The following is an 18,813-nucleotide window of genomic DNA, read 5'->3' as shown; positions in this document are numbered from 1 at the left end:
TAGATCTATCTATAGGATTCGCGTCAATTAGGGTGTCTGTTCCCTAATTCTTAGATTACCGGACTTAATAAAAAGGGGCATATTCGATTTCGATAATTCAACCATAGAATGTAGTTTCACGTACTTGTGTCTATTTTGTAAATCATTTATAAAACCTGCATGTATTCTCATCCCAAAAATATTAGTTTTTAAAAGTGGGACTATAACTCACTTTCACAGATTTTTACTTCGTCGGGAAGTAAGACTTGGCCACTGGTTGATTCACGAACCTATAACAATATATACATATATATCAAAGTATGTTCAAAATATATTTACAACACTTTTAATATATTTTGATGTTTTAAGTTTATTAAGTCAGCTGTCCTCGTTAGTAACCTACAACTAGTTGTCCACAGTTAGATGTACAGAAATAAATCGATAAATATTATCTTGAATCAATCCACGACCCAGTGTATACGTATCTCAGTATTGATCACAACTCAAACTATATATATTTTGGAATCAACCTCAACCCTGTATAGCTAACTCCAACATTCACATATAAAGTGTCTATGGTTGTTCTGAAATATATATAGATGTGTCGACATGATAGGTCAAAACATTGTATACGTGTCTATGGTATCTCAAGATTACATAATATACAATACAAGTTGATTAAGTTATGGTTGGAATAGATTTGTTACCAATTTTCACGTAGCTAAAATGAGAAAAATTATCCAATCTTGTTTTACCCATAACTTCTTCATTTTAAATCCGTTTTGAGTGAATCAAATTGCTATGGTTTCATATTGAACTCTATTTTATGAATCTAAACAGAAAAAGTTTAGGTTTATAGTCGGAAAAATAAGTTACAAGTCATTTTTGTAAAGGTAGTCATTTCAGTCGAAAGAACGACGTCTAGATGAACATTTTAGAAAACATACTTCCACTTTGAGTTTAACCATAATTTTTGGATATAGTTTCATGTTCATAATAAAAATCATTTTCTCATAATAACAGCTTTTAAATCAAAGTTTATCATAGTTTTTAATTAACTAACCCAAAACAGCCCGCGGTGTTACTACGACGGCGTAAATCCGGTTTTACGGTGTTTTTCGTGTTTCCAGGTTTTAAATCATTAAGTTAGCATATCATATAGATATAGAACATGTGTTTAGTTGATTTTAAAAGTCAAGTTAGAAGGATTAACTTGTTTGCGAACAAGTTTAGAATTAACTAAACTATGTTCTAGTGATTACAAGTTTAAACCTTCGAATAAGATAGCTTTATATATATGAATCGAATGATGTTATGAACATCATTACTACCTTAAGTTCCTTAGATAAACCTACTGGAAAAGAGAAAAATGGATCTAGCTTCAACGGATCCTTGGATGGCTCGAAGTTCTTGAAGCAGAATCATGACACGAAAACAAGTTCAAGTAAGATCATCACTTGAAATAAGATTGTTATAGTTATAGAAATTGAACCAAAGTTTGAATATGATTATTACCTTGTATTAGAATGATAACCTACTGTAAGAAACAAAGATTTCTTGAGGTTGGATGATCACCTTACAAGATTGGAAGTGAGCTAGCAAACTTGAAAGTATTCTTGATTTTATGTAACTAGAACTTGTAGAATTTATGAAGAACACTTAGAACTTGAAGATAGAACTTGAGAGAGATCAATTAAATGAAGAAAATTGAAGAATGAAAGTGTTTGTAGGTGTTTTTGGTCGTTGGTGTATGGATTAGATATAAAGGATATGTAATTTTGTTTTCATGTAAATAAGTCATGAATGATTACTCATATTTTTGTAATTTTATGAGATATTTCATGCTAGTTGCCAAATGATGGTTCCCATATGTGTTAGGTGACTCACATGGGCTGCTAAGAGCTGATTATTGGAGTGTATATACCAATAGTACATACATTTAAAAGCTGTGTATTGTACGAGTACGAATACGGGTGCATACGAGTAGAATTGTTGATGAAACTGAACGAAGATGTAATTGTAAGCATTTTTGTTAAGTAGAAGTATTTTGATAAGTGTATTGAAGTCTTTCAAAAGTGTATAAATACATGTTAAAACACTACATGTATATACATTTTAACTGAGTCGTTAAGTCATCGTTAGTCGTTACATGTAAGTGTTGTTTTGAAACCTTTAGGTTAACGATCTTGTTAAATGTTGTTAACCCAATGTTTATAATATCAAATGAGATTTTAAATTATTATATTATCATGATATTATCATGTATGAATATCTCTTAATATGATATATATACATTAAATGTCTTTACAACGATAATTGTTACATATATGTCTCGTTTAAAATCATTAAGTTAGTAGTCTTGTTTTTACATATGTAGTTCATTGTTAATATACTTAATGATATGTTTACTTATCATAGTATCATGTTAACTATATATATATATATATATCCATATATATGTCATCATATAGTTTTTACAAGTTTTAACGTTCGTGAATCACCGGTCAACTTGGGTGGTCAATTGTCTATATGAAACACATTTCAATTAATCAAGTCTTAACAAGTTTGATTGCTTAGCATGTTGGAAACATTTAATCATGTAAATATCAATCTCAATTAATATATATAAACATGGAAAAGTTCGGGTCACAACACTATCGGTTTTAACCGTTTGATTATGATGTTACAGTAGTTGCGTATGGTTCGTATTGTGCACTACAAGGGATGTTTAGTGATTGGTGTTATCCGTAAGGATTCGTTGGTTCGGTCTTCATAGTTTCGGGTTGTTGACCTTAGGTTGAGACTTGGTTGCTTTTAGCGTTGTACTCGGTAAGGGTACGCTAAGGGATTGATATCTCGGTACGAGATTGGTTGAGTTTTCCCGATGTTAGGGAATGAGCATGGTTTTAGTGCTCGGATTGTGGATTTGATAAATCGCGGGTGACGATTTCGTTGTTAAAGGCGATTCGTTGAGAAGAATTGCCTAGGAAGGTCGGTTTGGGACTTATGTTTGAGGATCATGGAGTGTGGTCCGTTTGGTTAAGTGACGAGGATCACAAGGACGTGATCGATTCTAAGTGGGGGAGAGTTGTAAGACCCTAATATTTATTGTACGGAAGTGTAATTATGCTACATAGAGTGCAGGAAGCATTGTGTAATTAAACGAAGGTCAAAATCTGCCCAGACCAGTGTGCGCGCCGCGCACAGTTATGGGTGCGCGCCGCGCACCTTGCCAGCGACAGATTTCAGCCTTTTCTAAATTTAAGTTTAATGAAGGGATTTTTGGTCTTTTCACTTGAGGCTAGATCTGTGAGCTTTATCAGTTGGTTTGGATCCAACTTTGGATCATTTTCACATCCATTCATCACTCTCAACTATCTAGAGAGAGGGGGAGATTTCTAGAGAGAGATTTGGAGTTTTGGAGAAGAAGAAGCTTGAATTGATCAAAGTCTCGGGTGTTAAAGTTGTTTACCTCGTTCTTAGCTTCGTTTTGGTTGTTGTGGTAAGTTCTAACTCCGAATTTCATTGTTTGATTTGATATTCAAAGTTAGGGTTTGAACTTGAATTGTAGAGAAACCCATTTAAAACTCTTGAAGTAAGTTTATTGATGCTAGTAATCGGGTTTATTGTTATTGTTGGTGAATTTTGGGTTGGTGAACAAATTGGTCTTGTTTATGACTTGTAATTAGGTTTAATCACTAGGTTTAGTAATTATGGAAGTATTGGAACCCTTTTGGTGTGTTTGAAAGACTAATTTTGAAATTGAGTCAAAATTAGGGTTTTTGGGTGATTTTAAGATTGATAAGTGTTAAACACTTAAGTTTGGGTTCATTTGGCTTATTAGGACCGTTTTCACTTGTGATTAGTGATTAGTGGTTAGTTTGGACGAGTTTGGTGTTTGTAAGTGCAATTGGTCGAATTTGCACTAAGTGTCGAATTGAGTTGGTTTGTAAATCCACTCTAAGTGTGTTATTGTATTTATGATGTTGGATTAGGTACTTTCCATTGACGTGGTGTGGAATTACTCAGTTGCATTCATCAAGGAGAAAAGGTGAGTGTTAATATCCTATGTACATGTGTATGTGTAGGATGGGTGCGGGTCGGGTAAAGTGGTTCTCGGTATTAGAGCTCACTTTACATATAGGTGGATTTTGATGGACTTGCGTTTAGGTCCAATTGGCAAGGTTGTGCGTTTTGGTTGACCACCTTTGGCGAGGTACATGTTGTGTGTGTACGTTATCACACGTGTTGTGATGTGGAGTATATAACCCCAATGGCGAAGGGTTGATATTGTTGTGATGTGGATAACCCCGATGTTGTGGATTTTATAATCCCGTAACCGTGGGTTTTGAGTTGGAGAAGTGGATCTCGTGTAGTTCGGATTCACGGTGACGCGTGTAGTTCGGTCATCTTATTGAGGTAGTGATCTCGTGTAGTTCGGATTACTAAGGCTCGTGTAGTTCGGCCAACCTCGATGTTGTCTTGTTGAAGATAGTAATCTCGTGTGGTTTCGGATTACTAAGGCCCGTGTAGTTCGGCCAATCTTCATTGTGGTGTTTGGTATTCGGTAATGGGTTAAGGGGTTAACCTTATTCGTTTATATATTGTTATATATATATATATATATATATATATATATATATATATATATATATATATATATATATATATATATATATATTGTTGTATTGTCGTGATCTAGCTAACCCTCCGGGTGTAGCTTCTTGGCGTTGTTCACATCGTCCTTGGTGAACTTATGTTTGTTGTTGCATATTTAGCTTGTTGCTTAGTAATCGTACGGTATGCTTAGATTAGCTTGCCTTTATGCATGGATGCTCCGGTATGTGGTATTTGATTATTTGTGTGGCGTGTCCATTTTATGCATATATATGTATGTAGTATATTTTCACTCACTAAGCGTTAGCTTACCCTCTCGTTGTTTATATTTTTATAGATTTGCATGGATGCGGTGGCTCGGGTAAGCGTGGGACTAGTGGACTCGCGTAGTTGCTTTAGAAGGCTTAATTTTGGATTGATTAGGATTGGGTAGCGTATCCCCAATCGCCATGCTTGGTCTTTATTTTGTGTTAGAAATCACGTGGTTGAAAACTTGTATTTTTGTACGAAAGTCGTAAAACGACCGATGTGGGCCCGATATCGTAAAACCCATTTTATTATTGGAACGTGTTAGTTTTAACGAGTATTAAATGTTGTGTAAACCGTTTCGTCTAAAAGTGTCGGGAAGTCGAAGATCATTAAGCGAAAAATGAAAAATCCGGACAGAAGCTGCCAGGCACCAGTGCGCGTCGCGCACCTGGTGTGGTGCGCTCGGCGCACCCTTCTGCCCAGTTTAAATTTTTTTTTTATGCTGTGTTTTTGGTTGGTTAACGGGTTGGGTTGTTACAGAAGGTCTGAACCATCCAAACCCTCGACATTCATTTCCCCCTTTAGCCCGCGGCGCGCCCTTTAGGGCCGCGGCGCGGCTTAACCCACGAGCTGACAATGACTTCATTTTACATACATAAGTCCCCGAATTTACGCGATACTTAACAAACATCAATTCAAAAGGCTTCACGCCACACAACTAAATAAAGTTTACAAGTTTTAAGGGTTCCGAACAAGTATTTGACCACCGGGCTTCATTCGCCCATTTACAACCCAAAATATAAGTTTCGACCGACAAGTTTAAATACCAATCAAAACATGAGCATGGTGTTTAGGGTTAAACTACCTAAACCTAGGTCGAACTTCAAAAGCAACTCTCTAGCATAAACATATAGGGAGCCCGCTAGTCCAAACGAATACCCTTGCCTTTATCCACGCCGGAGCCTAAAAAGGTAAACAACGAGAGGGTAAGCAAAACGCTTAGTGAATGCAATAATTATACATATACATATATAGCCTACTTACTTGCAATCACTTACACAATTACCGCATACATGCTAGCAATATAATTAGCATACCATCGTAAAGTATAACGCTAAATCTCCGATATCACAAGCTAGCACAACAATAGCATATAACACGAACAATATAATATGCTACACTACAACACACAACCATGGTTAACCAATCATACAAGGGGAATGGCGCTCGTGAAAGGTCATCGAAGTTTACAACATCCATTAGTGTACTTAACACCGCGTATCACTAACCCCCGGGTGGCATCTTAACACCTCGATACTTCACCCCCGGGTGGTGTCTTAACACCTCGACACTTCACCCGCCATATTTCTTAGAGTGGCATCTTAACACCTCGATGCTTCACTCCTTCCTAAATCCCGTAGTGGTGTCTTAGCACCCTGACACTTCACTCGTCATGTGAAATGTGGTGTCTTAGCACCTCGACACTTCACATCTCACGCTACGCAAATAAATACATTATATACGTACACATATAATTATTCCACTCACCTTGTATCTAAAATGATGTTAAGTCAACAAGCTCTTCAACCGTCAATGAGAACACCTAACACATTAACATAAATCAACACTTATCTAAATGGGACTCTCAACCCGCCCAAATAGACGCCTAGTGCAAATGTTCACCATTTGCACTCACAACACCAACCATCGGCCTAAATCACCAATAATCACTAAGGCTAGTGACCAAACCAAACTACACACCACTAGGTCATTAAATTTGTACTAGTGCACTTTTGACCCCAAAACCCATTTCAAGGTTAACACACCCATTTGGGTCACCCACAAACCCAAATAACACTCATTCACCTAAACACAAAGTGTGCTAGTGATCAACTAACCATTCAAGACCCATAAATACCAATTATCACTTTAAAACTCTAGGTTAGTCATTTTTGGGTTCTAATGACTCAATCATACCCAAAAATCCCCAAATCGCCAACAAATGGGTTTTATGTTCACCTTTGACCCAAACCCTAACTCTTAAACAAATCAAAATAAAGAAAAATCAAGGTTAGGACATACCAACACAATTAAAACGTAGCTAGTGACTAGATGAACAACTTTAATACACGCGCTAGGACCCGAATCAAGCTTCTTTCTCCTTGACTTGAGCTTTCTCACACTAGAACCATTTCTCTATCTAAAATTGAAGTGGTACGGATAAGGTTGGTGGAAGAGGAGTAAATGACACTCCTAAACTGATCTTGGGGCTTTAAATCCCTCAATCTTTTGAAAATACCAAAATGCCCCTCATTTAAATAAATAAAACAAAGGAAATTTTCGCCAGACACCAGCCGCGCCGCGGGCCAATTGGCCGCGCCGCGGCCCAACACTGAATCTGAAAGCCGCTAGCATCTATATATATATATATATATATATATATATATATATATACACACACAAACCTCACACAGAAAAAGGTTAAGTATTAATACTATTAATTTTGATTTGCATTGTATTCTTTTGCTCTTCTTTCTCTAACGGTTCCTTTTAGAGACAAAATGGGTGTACTTAGATATGCATTTCAATTCTGGTTTCTTACAAACAATATGGTCTTAACCTTATAAGATATCCAGATTTACAATTATTAAATGGAAGAAGACAGTTAGTTTGTGCAACTCGAGTGATAATTTATTCCTTGTGATCAAACCTTGCGAGTTTCATTAACTAAAATTTAACAACAAAAGGAGAGTGAAATGGCCTCATGTCCTTTTAGGATGCTTTAAACATTTTATCTGATTTAAACTCACTTTTTTTGTAACTGATTAACATGGTAACTAAAGAAAGCATAACGGGTAATATCGATTTATTTTTTGCCCGATTCAGTAATATTTTAGTTGAACATTTATGCACAATTTATATATCTTAATTTGTGTATCATTGACACCAGTTTACAGGATATATATGAGAATATATGTATATTAAGCACATTAATTTAGACTATAAATAGATGGACTACTGCTATTGTGACTTACGGTAAAAGAGGAGAGACATCATATAGACATACATGAGAAGTGGAAGTCTTATCAGGAGCATAGTTGTCACTCAATTGGTTCCTTCCGGTTTTTAGAAGCTACCTGCCATGTAGACGTTATGTGTAACTTTATATAAGTCCGTGTAATACTTCCTATTGTTGAACAATAATAAGGAAATCAAAATGAGGTATTGTTTCTTGATATTCTAATCTAGCATAATAACCTCCAAATATCAACGAAAAAATACAATCGCACGTGTTAAAAGGAATGATAATATCTAAGATGATGCTTCGTTTACACAAAAACTAATATATGGAACGATACCAACCGGATATACCCTCATTACTAACGAAGCCCGCACTATGGCGTTAGGTGACTATATATAAAATTTACATAGCATCAGATTTCAAGAAAAAGCTTGAATGAACTTTAAAATATAAAAAAATTGTACCTGAAGGGCAGTTTTGTCATTATCATGATAAACCAATGTCAAAAGACCTGCAATGTTCAAATAATTTTCACTTGATACTGTAATCAGTAAGTGCCATAGATGAAAACATAGTAAGAAGATTTAATAATAATATAAGATTAAATCAGAACAAACAAATTAGAAAAAGACAGTGCAAATCAATAATGAGAAGTTGTCTTTATCAACAATAATAATAATAATAATAATAATAATAATAATAATAATAATAATAATAATAATAATAATAATAATAATAATAATAATAATAATAATAATAATAATAATAATAATAATAATAATAATAATAATAATAATAATAATAAAATTGGGGTGATTTTTGACCCATTAACCATATACACTTAAAGCCAAGGTAGATTATTATAACCATTTGACTTGTTGAAGGTAAGAAAGAAACTAAACTGATACATGTTATTTGTAAGTAGGCTAAGATTCCAAACACTACTTTCCCTTAATCCCACTTAGAATAAAAGTCAAACGGATCTAATTTTACAGGACCATAGCCCAAATTTAACACGGATCTACTTTTGTGATAAACAGAACCATAGCCCAAATGTCTCATTACTTGCCAAGACCACAAAAGAGGGGGTTCACGTACAGTACGAGTAAATAGTTAACATGCAGTTTACCATTTGATGAAGTACTTATATAGAGAGGCTAGAGTAGAACATGATCTAAATATATGCACTTAAGTATTAATCATATACATTTAGATTCAAAGAGCATCACTAAACAATATAATACTCATATAATTTGTATATAATTTGTGTATTGGCAAAGAAATATATATATATTCATATACAGAGATTAGCATATGAACAAATCAGAAAATATAGACTCATTTGACCAGAATGACCCTTTAGATCAAAAAGCATTATGTGTTAATATCAGTTGACTCGGTAAATTAGTAAGAGTAAGTTAAAAGGTAAGCACATCAATCCAAAAATATGTTATACTTTGCCAATCACTAAATTCCTTGACAATTGTTAAAACACCATGGACATAAAGACGACGTCAGACTTTGATCATTTAAAAATAAAACCTATGTTAATGCAGTCCTGATTGGATAAACCCAAACTACTTTTGAACAGGATCATTAAACTTCCATGATACAACTATTGATAATACGGATCCAACTTTTGAAATCATCAAATGATGCCATTATGGAGTCAAGTACCATCTTGTTGGACATAATCTTTCAAATGTGCTTAAAAACTTTTCGTTAGTGTCAGATCTTATACCAACGTCATATGTCCATTTAGGAATGCTAATGATAACTGTAGTGCTATAAATATAGAAATTCATCACCTATGAAAAGAAAATTGAATCCTATAACTCACATTACTAATGATGTGTTACCCACCTCCAAGGTTTAATTGTAGAGTTGTGTTTACCTTATTCGAGAAGTTTCTAGCGCTTCGAGCCCCTTAATCACCGACTTCATACGTGTGTCATAATTTCTACCTTCCGTTATATTATTCACAACACTTTGAGCCAACGTCCGTTCAAGTTTTTCTATTCCTTGACTCGATGCATCTTCCGCTTGACGAAAAGTGTGTCTCAACCTCGATAAGTTCACAGCTTGTATATCCGTTAAAGGCTCAAATCTTGGCATCAGTATCTAACATAACCCTAACATAACCCAAAGAGCATTGTTGTTAGAACAAAACTCTTAAATAATTTTTTTTACAGTCAAATATTGAGAATAGAACATACATATAGAATATGTGATGGTCGAAATCCGCCTAGCCACTGGAACAACCGCTAGACGGGATATCTCCACGATAAAAAATTAATTTATTCAATTTAATACAAATTAATTAAATCATATCAAAAATATATACACATTCAATGCAATTACCCTTAAATTCAGTACAAATTACTTAAATGAATAACATCGAAATTTGAATTTAACCTAAAAATTGAAATTTGGTACCTCCTTGCATATATTGAATCGGACGCAGCAATCATATTGATCGACGAATTTCTTTCCCTTAACAGAAAATCGATCACCGAGTGGTATTGATTTATGAACGGAAGTTAATTGGTCTTCGGTTGATATTATTGTTTAACTGAGATCAAAATCAAAGCATATCTTCTTTTTGTGCTATTACAGTATGCGAATTCTTATTAGGTTAATGAAGATGTAATCTCGATTTTGAAGATAGTCATTTGTATTTTGAGAGGAAATTAAGGCATTTTATCCTTTGTTTGAGCGTGAATGAATTCAGTTTTGTAGAACCCCTAATTTATCATTTTGATCCCGTCCTTTTATTTAATCTGAAGGGTATTTTAGTTATATTATTATTAATCTTTGAGATTATGAGGTTATAATCATGACATGGACTTTTAAAAGGTCTAGATTTAGTGGATGCTTATAAATGAATGACTAGGATTAGAAGGTAGATATTTAGATGATCTATTTTTGTGTTTGTTAATATATATAGTATAGATATAGATTATTATTATTATTATTATTATTATTATTATTATTATTATTATTATTATTTTATTATTATTATTATTATTATTATTATTATTATTATTTTATTATTATTATTATTATTATTATTATTATTATTATTATTATTATTATTATTATTATTATTATTATTATTATTATTATTATTATTATTATTATTACTATGCTATTTGACAAACCGAATTTGGTCGTCGCCTTCCCAAAAAAATACAAAACGACAACAACAACATAAATACATTTTCAACCCCTAAACACTTTAACAACATACAATTCCTCCCCTCAAAATAGGGGTACAAAATGTAAACTTACTATTTTATTAAAATCTTAACTAATTCAAAGCGACAACAACAAAATAAATATATTTTCAACCCCTAAACACTTTACCAACATACAATTTCTCCCCTCAAAATACGGGTACAAAATGTAAACTTACTATTTTATTAAAAAATCTTAAACAAAATTCACTCAAATTTTTAACCGACCGTATCTTTTCACTCGGCGCGAGTTAAATTTTTCTGACCTCACCGTTCAACTCGAAATAATTTTACGAACATAACACAACTAACTATACGCGAAACGGACGCTTTCTAAAAAATGCTACATATTTCGGCTGAATTTTTAACGGACCGTATCTTCCCGCTCACCGCGAGTTAAATTTCTCCGACATCACCGTTCAACTCAAAATAATTTTACGAAAACAACACAACTAACTATATGTGAAACGGGTGATGTTTAAAAACGCTAAATATTTCGGTCTATCGTTCATACATATATATACACGTATAATAAACAACTCAAACTAACTATATCATATCCATAGTTCTGTCCCCTTTTTACACGATTTTCCCGGCTTTAAAAACGCGCAGACTATTAGATATACTATGTACTAACCACGTGTATTCAAACACACTTGCAACAATGCGTTGTTAATTCTGTAAACACATAATGCTACGTTAAATATTAATATACAACCCGAAAGGCCCCGCTGCATCGCGCGGGCCAATCCTACTAGTTATTATTATTATTATTCATGAAATATCTGCAATTCATTAACAGATACATATTTTGACTCAACACGTTACCATGTATAATTTTTTTATTACGGATATTACTTATTAACTTAATAAAAAATAATAGATATTACTGTATCAAATATCAAATGTAATATATTTGATATTTTATTTGATAACCAGTGAAATGACCTGTGGAACCACGAGTTTGTTTAAACGAAACAGTTTAATGATATGTTTTAAGTATAGAGTGAACGTAAATGCTAAAGTCATTTAGTTTAATGACCCGTGGAACTACATAGTTCGACTAAGAAACTCGTCAGCTGAATATTTCATCAAACACCTAAAATGTATATTAAACAATCCATATCCAATCATAAGAGATAATATTGGTTGTCATTTTATATTAAAAGTGTAAATTAAAATATAAATTTAGAATTGGTTTCATTTTGCCTAGCTTTTATACCTTCTCGTACTCAATTCGAAATAATTTATTAAAATAATTCAAAATTATTTAATTTTAATAATTAAAATAATTATTGATAAGATTTAATAATAATAACAACAATTAATTAATAAGATTTAATTTTAATTCAAAATTATTTAGATTAATGACATCACCCACCATGTTTAGATTTTTTCTTTTGTTTTTTGATTTTTTTAACAAAAGAATTAGTCTAATAATGACTTCATCATTATAGGATTTTAGTAGAAACTATATTAAATAGATTAAGTAGCTGATTAGTACTACCTATATATAAAATACAATAAAAATTGGACGAAGAGATTACTATAAAAATATTTCTAATGATAAGTTTTAATACTGTTGTTAACCTACTAAAAAGTTAGTACACATCAATAACCGCCATAAAAACGTCAATATTTAATAGCCCTAATGACAATTGTTAGCAAATTACTTCTTCTAAAGACAAGATTGTCTATAAAAAGGTCAAACTTGCATAAATCGTGCATAGGAAATAACCACGTACAACCTGGAATGAATTATTTTTCTTTACTCGTTAATGAATAATGATGATCATAATCATAAACTTTCTTGCTACTTGTGATCTAGATTTGTTAATTTGAGTTGTTAAAAGTTGGAACGACTAACGAAGTTCTTTTGAGTACATGTTGATTGATCGATAGGTAGTATCATTGTTATCGTTTTGTGTCCTCCTAGTAGGCTATAGGATATATAGATAGATGTCAAAACATAAAAAAGAAAAAAGAAAAAAAAAGTCCAAATTGTTATAAAAGTAATAATTGGATGATAATTTTATTATTATTATAGATATTGCATAGTATATCTTTTTGAGTATAAATAGGTGTGTTGAGTTAGAGTTTATGGGATGTATTTTTTTGGTTAACAAAAACACTCTCTCTCTCTAGATTCCAAATGCCACCAAACTCTCATTGTACATTTTTCTATAAATAAAAAACCAATTACTCATACCTTTTGTTCAACCTTTGTTTTCTCCGTTTTACAATATCTCTATCTCTATATACCTTCTACAGTCAAGAACCACTAAAGGTAGTTATAAGCCTACTGAATTATAACACGTTATCAGCACGAAAAGCTTAGTGTAATTAAAAGATATCTCAAACGATCACGAATCACTAATCAAGGTATGAAATTATTAATAATTTTCAGACTCGAATATATCAAATTTTGGACTACTAACATTTATATTTATGTTATTTAAGTTATATATGGTCGGTTATACCACCTGAATTATATTTCTGTAATCTAACTTTTACTAACTTCACTAACATTTATATTTATGTTATTTAAGTTATATATGGTCGGTTATACCACCTGAATTATATTTTCTGTAATCTAACTCTTATTAACTTCACTAACATTTATATTTATGTTAATAAGACCTCATGATTGTACGCAACACGTCATTTGACAACACGGTACTTTATGTACGCAACACGTCATTTGACAACACGGTACCATGGGTCGAGATTAATTCCGATCAATACGAATACGACGGGGTCTTTATATGTTATCTAACATTTATGATTACTTATGCAATTAATCATTATTTATTTCATGCATACTAATGTTTATTCTTAAATTTATAATTTTAAAAGTTAAAATAAAAAAATAGTTTGTATTTTTATTAAAAGTAAATCTTAAAAGTTAAAATAAGAAAAAGTAGTTTGTACTTTTATTAAAAGTAAATCTTAAAAGTTAAAATACAAAAAGTAGTTTGTATTTTTATTAAAAGTAAATCTTAAAAGTTAAATAAGAAAAAGTAGTTTGTATTTTTATTAAAAGTATAAATCTTAAAAGTTAAAATAAGAAAAAGTAGTTTGTATTTTTATTAAAAGTAAATCTTAAAAGATAAAATAAGAAAAAGTAGTTTGTATTTTTATTAAAAGTAAATCTTAAAAGTTAAAATAAGAAAAAAAATCTTGTCATTTATATTACTCATACGCGTTTTGATATAGTGACTTTATTCGTTAACGTCAACTAATGACGTTACAACGGTCATATATACATAACGGTTGTTAACGTCAACTGACGACGTTACAACAACTATATTTTTCAAATATAAAATAAACATCTCCGTTTTCACATTTTCACAAATCAATCTTTATTTTTCAGATTACTACTCTCAAAAGGTTTTTGTAAAAATGATTCACACAAGGATGATTTTTCCTATTGTATTGGTCATATTAACTATCATCATTGTTGCTAATATACCACCGGGTGAACCTATATTCTATCCTGCCCTTGTGGTTTTATTATTTGTAATCATACCATTATTCTGTTGTTTGCTACTTATGAATTTAAAATGATTCTAATTTCATTTTATTATTTGTCTATGAATAGAAGTTGATTATGATTATAATTTATGTTATTCATCTTTTTGATAATAGAAAATGTCGAATTTGAAAAGGCTTAAATTTGCTCATTTAGAACAAGTGGGAACAACTACTTAACATGGGTTATGAATGTAGAAAAACATCTCGAATCAAACGGCATTTTAGAAACCCTGAATGAAAATAACAATTATTCCGAACAAGAGAAAGCAATAGTAAGTATTTTTCTTAGCAAACATATTGACGAGTCCTTAGAATCTACATATTATATGATCGAAAATCCAAGTGTATTATGGAAAATACTCAAAGATAGATACGTTAATAATTATCAAAAAAAAATAATAATAATAATAATAATAACGGTGATCCATGAAAGAATAAAATTAAAGATATTAGTAGACGCTCTTATAAGAATTCCGGAGATTCTTATTAATGATCTGGTAACGTGGATCATCAGTCTAGTATTTCTTGAATACATGAACATCTTGTTTAGCTCTACAAATAAGTCCCAAAAGAAAAGAAAACGAGAGTGAATCTGTTGACAAATCTTGATTAAATTAACCCTGAGCTACCTTGAGACTTGAATGGTTTGAATTTTCTAAGATGCCTAGTTTTTTTTATGTATCACTCATAAATAAATGGTTTTAGACCATAACGCATATGTTTTATTAAGTGTTATCTTTTATGTACTTCAGATTATAACTTGTTTGCAGGTAATATAATTTGATTATCTTGCTGAAATATAACTCATTATTTGCTTATCTTATTTGAAGTTTTAGTATGAATCCTGCAGAAATACAACATCAATTAAATGGTAAAGACCTATGTATTGCAGATAGTAGTAACATACACACTATGATCAAATCTAAGAAATATTTCATTGATTTAAATCAAATGAAGGAATTATAAATACTATACCAGCTCTTGCAAACTTGATATAAGAAACGAAAAAGGCAAAATTTCATATTACCAAATGGTACGAATTTTTTGGTAAACAATGTCTTGTTTTCTCCCAAATCAAAGAGAAATTTGTTAAGTTTCTCTGATATATATCATAGTGGATATGATTATCAGTCAATGATAATCGAAAATGAGAAATATCTATGTAGCACCGAAAAGCGCATAGGATTAAAAGCGCATATGATAAAAAGCGCATATGATGAAAAGCGCAGCGCATATGATTAAAAGCGCATATGATAAAAAGCGCATATGATGAAAAGCGCATCGCATATAATTAAAAGCGCATATAATGAAAAGTGCATATGACGAAAAGCGCAGCACATATGATTAAAAGCGCATATGGTGAAAATGATATATGATGAAAAGCACATATGGTGATTAATGAAAATCACATATGGTGATTAATGAAAAGCACATATAGTGATTAACGAAAAACACATATGGTGATTAATGAAAATCACATATGGTGATTAATGAAAAGCACATTGAGAAAGAATCACCAATATTTCTTGAAAGAATTCAAGGGAATATATATGGACCAATTCATTCATCATGTGGACCATTTTGATATTTCATGATTCTAATAGACGCATCTAGCGGATGGTCTCATATTTGTATGTTATCAAGCCGTAATATGGCATTTGCAAAGTTTCTTGCACAAATTATTAAATTGAGAACACATTATTCTGATTACACCATTAAAAGGATGAGACTTGATAATGCTGGTGAGTTAACATCTCAAGCATTTAATGATCATTATATATCTACAGGGATTGTTGTTGAACATCCAGTTGCTCATGTGCATACACAAAATTGGTTTAGCTGAATCAATAGATAAACGCTTACAGCTAATAACTAGACAATTGATAATGAGTACAAATCTCTCAATATTTATATGTGGACATGTAAATTTACATGCTGCGACATTAATTCGCATTATACCATGTGGAAGTCGTAAATATTTTCACTTAATACTTGATTTTGGCCAAGAGCCAAATATTTTCTACCTTAAAACATTGGTTGTGCAGTGTATGTTCCAATTGTATCACCACAACACAATAAAATGGTTCTTCAAAGAAAGATGATAATATATTTTGGATATAAAACATCTTCAATCATAAGATATATTGAACCCATGATGGGTGATGTTTTTACAGCACGTTTTGCTGATTGTCATTTTAATAAAACATTGTTCCCTAGATTAGGGGGAGAAATAAAAATAAAAAATAAAATGATGCTTCATGATGTGAACATCAATTAAGGTATATTGAACTCGCACAAAAGAATGTGAAACGAAAGTTCAAAAATAATGCATATGCAAGAACTTGCAAATTAATTACTTTATGCATTTACAGATATAAAAAAGTGACTAAATCATATATACCAGCGATAAATGCTCCAGCTCGAACTGAAATTCCAAAAGCTGGCAATAATGTCACTGTTGAGTCTTTGCCACGCATCAAACGTGGAAGATCAATTGGTTCCGAAGATAAAAATCCTCGAAAAGAAAATCAGCTGATAATGAGGTAAGAGAAAGTGTTCAAGAAGAACCACAAATCAATATTCCTTCTGCAGAGGATATTGATAAATGTAAATACATAAATTGCAATAAATTATGCAATATTTTGGAACCGAAATGAAATGAAAAATCTTGACAAGATATTTTCATATAATGTTACAATGACATCATGAATAAAGATGATGATCTGGAACCAAAATTTGTCATTGAATATCAAAATAGATATGATTGAGCTCAACAGAAAGGAGCAATACGAGCTGAAATAGAATCACTCAATAAAAGAAAAGTTTTCGGATCAATCGTTATCACTTTTAAAGATGTGAAACGTATGGGATATAAATGAATTTTTATCCGAAAAAGAAATGTGCAAATGAAGATACAAGGCAAAACTAGACTTGTAACTCAAGGTTTCCCACAAAGACCAGAAATGAATTATGAGGAAAACTTATCCTTATGTAATGGATACAATTACTTATTAGATACTTAATCAACCTGGTAGTTACTTAAATGCATCTCATGGATGTTGTTACTACTTATCTATATGGATCACTTGATAGTGATATATATGAATATACCTGAAGGGTTTAAGGTATCAGAAACATCTAACGCAAAACCTAAAGAAATGTATTCCATTGAATCACAAAGATTTTTATATGGGTTGATACAATAGTATAACGGATTAAATGACTACTTGATAAAAAAAAAGGGTATAAATATAAACTTATTTTGCACGTATGTTTTATAAAAACAATGTTCGGATATGAGATCGTAGTTGTTTATGTCAATGTTCTTAACATCATATGAACAAATAAAGAGATCTATGAAATCATTCAACTTCTAAAGAATTATTTTGAAATGAAAGATCTTGAAAAAACCAAGTATTACCTTGGATTGCAAATTGAGCATATGCCTAATGGTTTACTTGTACATCAAACAACTTATACCGAAAAGATTTTAAAACATTTTTTTTTTAAAGACAAACTCATTGTTGTTAGATCACTCAATATTGACACTGATCTATTTCATCCCTGCGAAGATCATGAAAATTTTAACAGATCGGAAGTTCTATATTTTAGTGCAATTGAGGTTCTTATGTATCTTATAGATTATACAAGATCTGACATTTCTTTTGCAGTTAATTTGTTGACAAGGTTCAGCTCAGCCCCTACCAAAAGACATTGGAATGGGATCAAACACATATTTCGATACCTTCGAGGAACTACTGATTTAGGATTATTTTATTCTAACGAATCAAAACAAGATTTGGTTGGTTATGCAGATGCAGGTTATTTATCTGATCCACATAAAGCTAAATCTCAAAATGGATATGTATTCCTAAATGGAGGTACCGCAATATCATGGCGTTCTAAAAAATAAACACTTGTTGCAACATCATCAAATCATGCCGAAGTAATTGCATTACATGAAGCCAGTCGGGAATGTTTTTGGTTGAGATCAATGACACAACTCATTACTGATTCTTGTGGACTAGAACGCAATAAAAGTTCAACAACTATCTATGAAGATAATGTAGCTTGCATAACACAGATGAAAGAAGGGTATATCAAAAGTGACCGAACAAAACACATACCCCCTAGATTCTTCTCATACACTCAAAATCTCATTAAGGACAATCAGAT

Source organism: Rutidosis leptorrhynchoides, chromosome 3, assembly GCF_046630445.1.
Source record: "Rutidosis leptorrhynchoides isolate AG116_Rl617_1_P2 chromosome 3, CSIRO_AGI_Rlap_v1, whole genome shotgun sequence".
Classification (NCBI taxonomy): Eukaryota; Viridiplantae; Streptophyta; class Magnoliopsida; order Asterales; family Asteraceae; genus Rutidosis; species Rutidosis leptorrhynchoides.
The sequence above is the reverse complement of the archived record's forward strand: the minus strand, read 5'-3'. Positions refer to the sequence as shown.